The sequence below is a fragment of the Diabrotica virgifera genome, chromosome 1, assembly GCF_917563875.1.
Source record: "Diabrotica virgifera virgifera chromosome 1, PGI_DIABVI_V3a".
NCBI lineage: Eukaryota > Metazoa > Arthropoda > Insecta > Coleoptera > Chrysomelidae > Diabrotica > Diabrotica virgifera.
The window spans coordinates 183,038,555-183,047,174 of record NC_065443.1 but is presented as its reverse complement, the minus strand read 5'-3'; positions in this window follow the sequence as shown (position 1 = coordinate 183,047,174).

The following is an 8,620-nucleotide window of genomic DNA, read 5'->3' as shown; positions in this document are numbered from 1 at the left end:
TAGTTCGACTGTGGACTTTTCAGTCCAGTTGCGAGTGTATGCGCAACAACAGTTGAGCGGTGCTCACTCTCTGAGACTAGAAGACGACGAGGAGCCAACGGTTTAAGAAGTTGCATGATTAGCAGGAATTTTCATTCCAACCACGAATGTAAGCGTGGTAGCGAAATCGTGCACTTCTAAGCCTTAGGCAAGAAGGAGAGGCAAAGGCCGATCGACTGGATGTAGTGAAACTTAGGGAATTTGATTTTATTGGATTCTCTGAGACGCCACAGCTAGAGATCGGTTAGTAGAAAAAGTAAAGCGGGCTCGACGTGAGCCCGCTACGGGATTTTTACTGTGCCTCCGTAAGGATAGACACTGCAAGGTGTAGTTCTATGGAATCTGCCCCGGCTCCTAGGTCAGTAAAACGAGAACATCAAGAGGACCCAGTTCTGTCTGGGTACGTGAACAACCGCGATAGGGGTAGGGAAACCAACCCTGAAGCCGAGCTGGCGTCGGGCCAGTCGGCGGAAAAAAAGGTTCGCCAAAATTAGGGATTCTCCCACCCAGACGATTGATCGAGCTAAGTCTCGATCACCCGCCCCCCTATGTCCACTCCGCCAACACATGAAGATCCACGCAAAGTGGATCTTAGCCTTTTACAGGGACAACAAACCGATGAAACCGACGAAGAGGAAACCGAAGAAGATACCGAGATGAAATCCGAGGAAGACTCCGAAGAGGACACGGAAAGCGAGGCAGAGAAAGGAAGAGCGAAACTCCTCTCACGAGACATAGTCGAGAAACACCTAGATTATGCAATAGATCGTCTAAATGCAGAAAAAGCAGAGGCAGAGCGACTAAGGGAAAACTTGAGAAAGATGCAAGACCAGCTCACGGAGCAATTGAAGAAAAAGGACGAAGAAATAGCCCGACAAAAGGCCGAAAGAGCGGAACTACAAGAATCGATGATGAAGATGACGAGCCAGATGAACGAACTGTTCAAAGAGCTGCGAGAAGCTCGGAAAAACCTGAAGCTAGAAGACATAAAACGTCAACAACAGGCAAAGCCCATACCGAAGCCAGAAATAAAAAACAACCCAACGACCGAAAAGCCACTGCCGGCTAAAAAACCGAGGACAAAAGAAAACTTCCCGCCACTGCCACGAAGACCAGAAAGCCAGCCCCCCCCCCAGAGCAAAACACAGATGGTGAGACGCCTGCCTTGAGGCGATCTGACGATTCAGAGACAGAGGACATGGTAACAAACGAAGAAACCACCGTGCTGCCCGAACAACAGGCAACACCTCACAGAAAGCCGCCTGTAATTAAATTACAGAGCGTGAATGAGACAGGGGCTATCCTCACCATAGCCCAAAAAATAAAAGTCTACACGACAAACAAAATCTCCAGGAGCGGTAAAGAAACACTCATCCAGGCGAAAAGCCTGGAAGATTACAAGAAAATGGTGAGGGTAATAGAAGAATACGCAGAGGCACACAAAGACAAAACGCTACAATGGGTAGCCTTCCCAGTAGAAGAGGATAAAAAGCCCAAAGTGGTTTTAAGAGGATTGCCTTCAAATACCACCAAGGAGAAAATCCAAGAAGAGATGGAAGCACGACACCAAATAGTCTGCCAAGCAGTCAAGAATATGACCACAAGAGTCGGCCCCAAAAGGCAACTACCGATGTTCGTACTGACTCTGAATCGTGAGGACGTAGAAAAGGCTAAGCTGATCACCAATCTGTGCCACATGAAGGTAGAGGTAGAAGACCTAAGAAAAGCGACAGAGCCAACGCAGTGCTTCAACTGCCAGGGCTTCCACCATGCACAGAACGCGTGCCACAAACATCCCAAATGTGTGAAATGCGGAGAAGATCATCCCACGAAGATGTGTAAAAGACCCAGAGAAACAAAGGCAACCTGCGCTAACTGCAAAGGAAGTCACCCCGCAAGCTACAGAGGATGCCCAAGAAATCCAACCTGGAACAGACCACCAAAACAGAGGTCACAACAACAGACCAACAGACGACAACAGGCAAACGGAGTCTCCTATGCCAAAGCCACACAGGGCAAAAACCAACAAGCCACCACAGCAATCCTCCCAGACGAAGACTACCTGGTCAGACTAGTCACCAACATAGTGACCAAGGTAGTCCAAGAAGTCATCCAAGATACCAGACAGACGATCAGGTAAAACCAACATACAAATAAAAACAAATCATAAAAAAGGCGTAAGCCAACAAAAAATCACACAAAAACAAAAAAAAATCATAAAATTCTTGAGTTCCGAGCCATTGGACCGAGCTTAATTGGGCTTGGTACAATGGCTTGGGGCCCAAGCAAGCAATTTTAGTTCCGCGGTTAAGTAAGTAAGAGGATAAAGGCATAGAGCGCATCACGCTGGGCCTAGTATTTTTTGCATTCGATTAGGGTACCACATGGAGTCTCATTACCCAGGATTCCATTGTGAAGAGCATTTGGCTTCGATAGTTGTGCCCTCATCGCGCATCAGCGTGCTATGGGGGGGAAAGGGATGGCCTGGGGCATTGGAGTGAGGTGGGGTGATCCCTGTTTGAACTCGGGTCAAAACACCTCGCCCCAATGAATTGTTACACCCGAATGTACTTTTTCGAAAGGGTGGACATCTCCCACAGGTCGGGTTAAATCAAATTGCTTGCTTGCTTGCATCAAAATTATATTAAAACAAAATATAAATATAAACGTCTAATAAATTTTATTTGATGAATTGATTTATTAGTTGTTGGTTAAACCTGACCTAAGAAGTGTTGGAAGGTATATAAAATTTGTTTCGATGAAGCCACACATTGGGATTAAAGATAATGAGACTAGACCTTTTGGCAAAGGAGAACATTTTCGTGGGAACTGAAGCTAATAATGATATATGCGCTCCAGAAGTGAATGAAATTTGGCCATGCATGTTTCCTTCATATTTACATAAGTAACTGAATCTGAAAACTGTGAACACTGTGGAGTGAAAGGTGTTGGGATTGCAATCTCCTGTCAATATATAGCATTAGCTAACTTTTGGATCGAAAGAAATATATAGCATACTAATTGACTTTCTTACAAATTGTATTATAGTAGTAGCTTAAGTTTAAGTTAGTTTTTGACACCTATGTCTAACCTTCTGTAAATTTACCTTACTATCCGTGGCCTAGTCTTATGCTGTACTAAAATGTCCTGGTGGGACCCTGGACGAGAAGTGAGTGTCCCAGTTAATGTTCCTTGTTCCTTTTGTTATAATTATTGAATTTTTCTTTTGGATATTCCCTTAGGGTTGTTAGGGCTATTTAGGATAGGGGATTACTACATTAACTTCTACCTGGCTGAATCACTAATGTGAATGCCAATACAAAACAAATAAAAATATTGGTGAGTTTTACCTAATGATATATTCTGCTCAAGGATAATGAATGTGGTGAAGCAGAAATTTTCATCCTTTTTAAAGGAACCAACCATTGTGGTTGGTTATAAGTATTTAAGGTACTAGTACACTTTAGAAGACCAAAAATAATAATTTTTTTCTTAGAACCTTTATTAAAAATAAAAAACAAATCTTTTTACATTATACATATAACATAAATAAACACACTGCATTAAAGAAGTGATAAACAAAAACAAACGAGAAAACAGGGTTAGGGCCAACGAAGTGTCAACACTGATGGAATGGCCCCGTCCCATTCCAACAGTGAAGCGAGATAGGCGCCAACATACAAGAGAGAGGTTCTAGAGAGACAGACAAAGAATTTGTCAGGTAAAATTTGCTAGAACTACAACGTACCTGACTAGCACTGTCAATTTGTTTGTTTACGAAAGATGGCGATTATCTTCCCTCCTTTACCTGATTATCTTCTATCTCATCCTGGCGCCATTAAATTTGCTTCATGGCGATTCCATCAGTGTTGACAGTTCGTTGGTTAGGGCACGTTAGGGTTGTTCGCATAGAGTTATATATTAGCATAGAGAGAGTGTCATTCAGAGCGAAGTGACGACACCATCTTTTTTATTTGGATTAGTGCTGTTTCACTCTTACGCATAGTAAAGCTGCTACAGTTGTCCTCCTCTTCCGTGCCTATTTTCACACTAAATGTCATCATAGATTTTCGATACAATGTGTTAGAAAGAGATGCAGCAAACCAGTCCATGAGATCTTGTCGTCAGGAAGCGCGGAAGGTAGGCTCCCTCTATGTTAATATATACCTCTATGGTTGTTCGTTGTTCGGTTGTTGACGTCATCATCCAACCAATTTTTGTTGACGTATGTCTTTTAAATGTCAATGATTTGAATAGGACCAATCACAGTCCGTAAAATCCATCCATAACACAAGTCTAGTGGAAATTCAAATCATGCGCGCCGACTATGCCAACCATTTTAGAACGCACCCTCTTATTGGGTGACAGAGGTCATGTGACTAGTGTCAAAAGTGTAGCATTCTCCTTAACAGCGTTGCCACATTTAGTGGATTTCTACTTTTTTGGTAGATTTTTGATATTTTTTTTTAAATAGGGAACTTGCACATTTTTTTATTACATAATAATGTTCAGTTTTGTTTAAAAATGAGATTTCCAAAATTTCACGCTTCAAAAACTCGTAATAACTTAGAAATACATATTTAAAGTCTTCTGCGGTATAAAATAGTTCAAACGACCCGTGACGTCACATAGTTTTACATTAGTTATTATTATGGTTATATTTCGTTGTGTCTAGGTACACGCTAACGTGTACGCAAATAAAAAGTTAGGTACACGTGAATTAAACTTCATCAAGCCAGTGACGTCATTATTTAGCGTGCGCAGTGACTGTATATTTTGGTACATGCTATTTTGACATGTTTAGTGTTTGTTTGATAGAAAAATATTTGTTAAGGGAAGGGAAGCAGAACTATTCAGATGTTTCAAACTTAATTGTAATAAATCAATGTATATGTAAAAGTATATATTTAGGTTAGCAAAATAAATATATGTATTTAGTTGACATGACACGTACAAATTATTGTTAAAATAATTTTTATACGTAAGTTAATTATTATAATCAACTATTCTAAATGGGAAATAAGCTACAATTTAACTAAAAAATGATTTTATTAACGTTTCGACGTCCAAATCGGATGTTATTGTCAAAATACAAAAATTAGTCAGATTAAATAAATTATTAGAAACATTTTTTTACTAAGCAACAACATTTTTGTTTAATTTAATAATATTTTGTATTTTGACAACGACGTCCGATTTAGACGTCGAAACGTTAATAACATAATTTTTTAGTTAAATTGTGGCTTGGTTCCCATTTAGAATAGTTGATTATAAAAATGCCACAAGGAAATAGCTTCAGAACAAGTTAATTATTATTGTGAAAGCTTTATGTCTTCCTTTTATTTTAATTTTGGACGGTAATACTATTTCACTTATATGTAACTAAAAAAATATATATTAATTTATAGTCTCTTAACTTTTTCATACTGTATATTTGCTGGTTCGGTTTAGGATTTAATAATGTATTTGGATTACTTCCAGACATTTATTTTTAATTAAAGTACAATTAAACTTACATCTTATATTATATCTGGCCTAAAGTGACATTCCTCCGTCAACCCATAGGACATGACGGGAGTACATAGAACACAGAACTATAACTAGACTGACTAGTTACACTGAGATCCCCTTTCTTTAATAAAGCTAAAACAGAATTTACAATTACAGATCCAACCTCTGAGGACATTTAATTTTCCTTCCATAGGAATTAACCAAATGACTTTTACCAGTTTCATAAACTAAACTGTTATCTTCAGAGCTTGTATCGGTTTCATGATTTATACTATGATCTATTTCAATTTCTACATTGTTATTGTTTTCTCCGAAATCTAAATTTATAATTTTAGCGTCACGTAAATTACTACTCTTATCTTTTCAGAAATGACACTATCACTTCGCGTTTCTTTATCACTTTCCTCCACTTTCTCACTATTTATATTTTCAAGTTCTTGACCTACTTCTTCACTTATATTCTCTAAAACTCATATAAACTTTCTTATGACTATTTTCCCCTTCCTCTTTTAAATTTCTTAAATCTTTGTATGGTGATGATGGAAGATGGTTTTCTCTTTTGTCAAATGGTTTAATTAATTTCCTGTTACGATGGAGTAATGACCCATTTTCCATTCTCACCTTATAGGTGAGAATGGAACATGGGTCATTAGTTCTATCCCTAACTCTTTCTATTATTTTAGCGGGTAACCAATTTGCCTTTTGGCTTTAACTGTACAAAAGCACTTTGACCTATGTTTAATGGTTTTAAACTTTTTACCTTTTTTTTCTCATTATAGTATTTTTTATATGAATTTTGTCTATCCTTAATGAATTTATTATACTTAAAAGTATTAACAGTTTTAGATTTTAATTGTTTGTCTGTACATGGCAAAGTTGACCTAAGTCTTCTAGACATTAGAAGTTCTGCTGGAGAATACATTCCACCAACTGGTATGTTTCTGTACCAGGGGTCGTATTTTCGAATTCAATCGAATATTTTCGCATACGTGTTAACTCGAATGAAAAATTTCGTATACGAACGTGATAATGTGTATTTTTGAACGTCCTTCGAAATGTTATACGTATACGAGCAGAATTTGCACCGGCAACACTGCAAATTCGAATAACATTGAACTTATTTGTCATCTGAAGAGTCAAAATGTTGCCATATTTGTTTGGTCTATTTCTTGTATAATGTACAAGACTGTCTTAACTGGGGTATAATGTATAAGAATAAGATAGTATAAGAACGTTTAATGTATAAATATAACGACTTATAGTCTGAACAAATTATAAAAAAGGGCCATTTTTGTGAGAAAAGTTGTTTAGAAGTTATTTTAAGTGTAATCGAGTATTAAGATTGCATAGGTATATTAGTAATATCAATTTGCAAAGTCTGCAGAAAGTGTGCCATTTTGTTTAATCTTATTTTTATATCCAGTATTTACACTGATACTTTAGTATTTACTTTTCAAAACTTTACTTCAAAGCGATTTTTTAAATGCACCTTTATGTAATGTGATAGTATGAAAAAATTGAGGATATGGCAACGGTGTCATATGTCAAGTTTGGAGCTTATATCAGAGAATAAGGACCCAGTGTTGCCAATCGGCGGATAATTATCCGATTTGCGTACCTTTTTGAGAGTTGTCGTATCTGATTCGTATCTTCAAATAAATCGGATATTTGCGGATATTTTTCAGTGTATACTACCATCGACTAAAACTTTCTCATCCATATATTCCCAAGACCAACAACACATTAATTTTGTTTGTTTCCGCCCAAATTTTTATAAATAGTCTATTATACTGGATGAATGTTAGTGACATCCGATACTTTTCATCTTTTGACAAAAGGGACATGTGCCGATTCTTTTGTTTAGAATTTAAATGCACAAGTGCATCCACTTAAATCATACTAATACAATTCAAATTTCAAAAACCGTCTGCCGTCCGATGTTATTGTTTTGATGACTATTAGTTCGATGAGTAAATGAGTATGAGTTTATTGCCGTCCGATGAGTTTTTAGTTTTTAAACTTATGAAAGCTAATTCACGCACGATTTAGTTTTTGCTAAAATAATGCATTTTAAAAGCATTGACCAGAAATTTTGCGCCTATGCTATTAATGTAGCTGTAGTTTATTTTGTATTGATTTATTTATTATTTATTTTTCCAGTACCTAGTTTTAGGTAGTTATTACGTTTTAATAAAATAATATTTAAAACTGTTTTTTTTTTACTTAAATAATTATAATAAATTAATATAACGATCCAAATAATGAAATATTTAGATTTATTTATTTATTTAGAATTTAACACTTACGATAATACAAAATACGAATAATATAATAATAGTAAGTAAATAGTATTTACATACATGAATTAGGTAATAATCAGCTTGGATACGAGATTTATCTATAAACGAAAATTTTTAAACCGTGAAATAGAGAATCAAGTAGATTAAAGGGCCGGTTGTTCGAACGCTAATCAGAAATGGAATCATCTGATCATTATCAAATATTTAATTACTGTCAATGTCAACTTTGATTGGGTTGCTGAAAACATAATTGATTACAATTATGAGATTAATTGATTAATTAATCAATTATGTTAATAAGGGAGCGTTCAAGTACTACGTAACGCAGGATGGGGGGGGGGGGGGTCAAAAATCTTCAAAAATCGCGTTACGTAATACTTGAACGCTCCCTAATTGTTACGTTAATTGATAATTAATAATTAATTAATCAATCAATTATGTTAATTATCATAATGATAATTGATTACAATCAACTGATTGGCGTACGAACAACGGATTTTCTTATTCGATGGTTGTTAAGGGGACTAAAAGAATAACATTGGCAACATTAATTTTAATAACAGAATAATTTTTGACCTAGCGTACCTTTTCGTGACAAATCGGATATTTTTCGAGCGATCATCGGATAATGTAGAGAAATGCGATTGGCAACACTGTAAGGACCACACTTATATCCAATGCTAAAATGCGTACATAAAGTTAGGTTAGGTTATATTTTCAAGGCATAATCGTACAACATATCCTTTCTTTCTATTAAAGAATTATTTAAA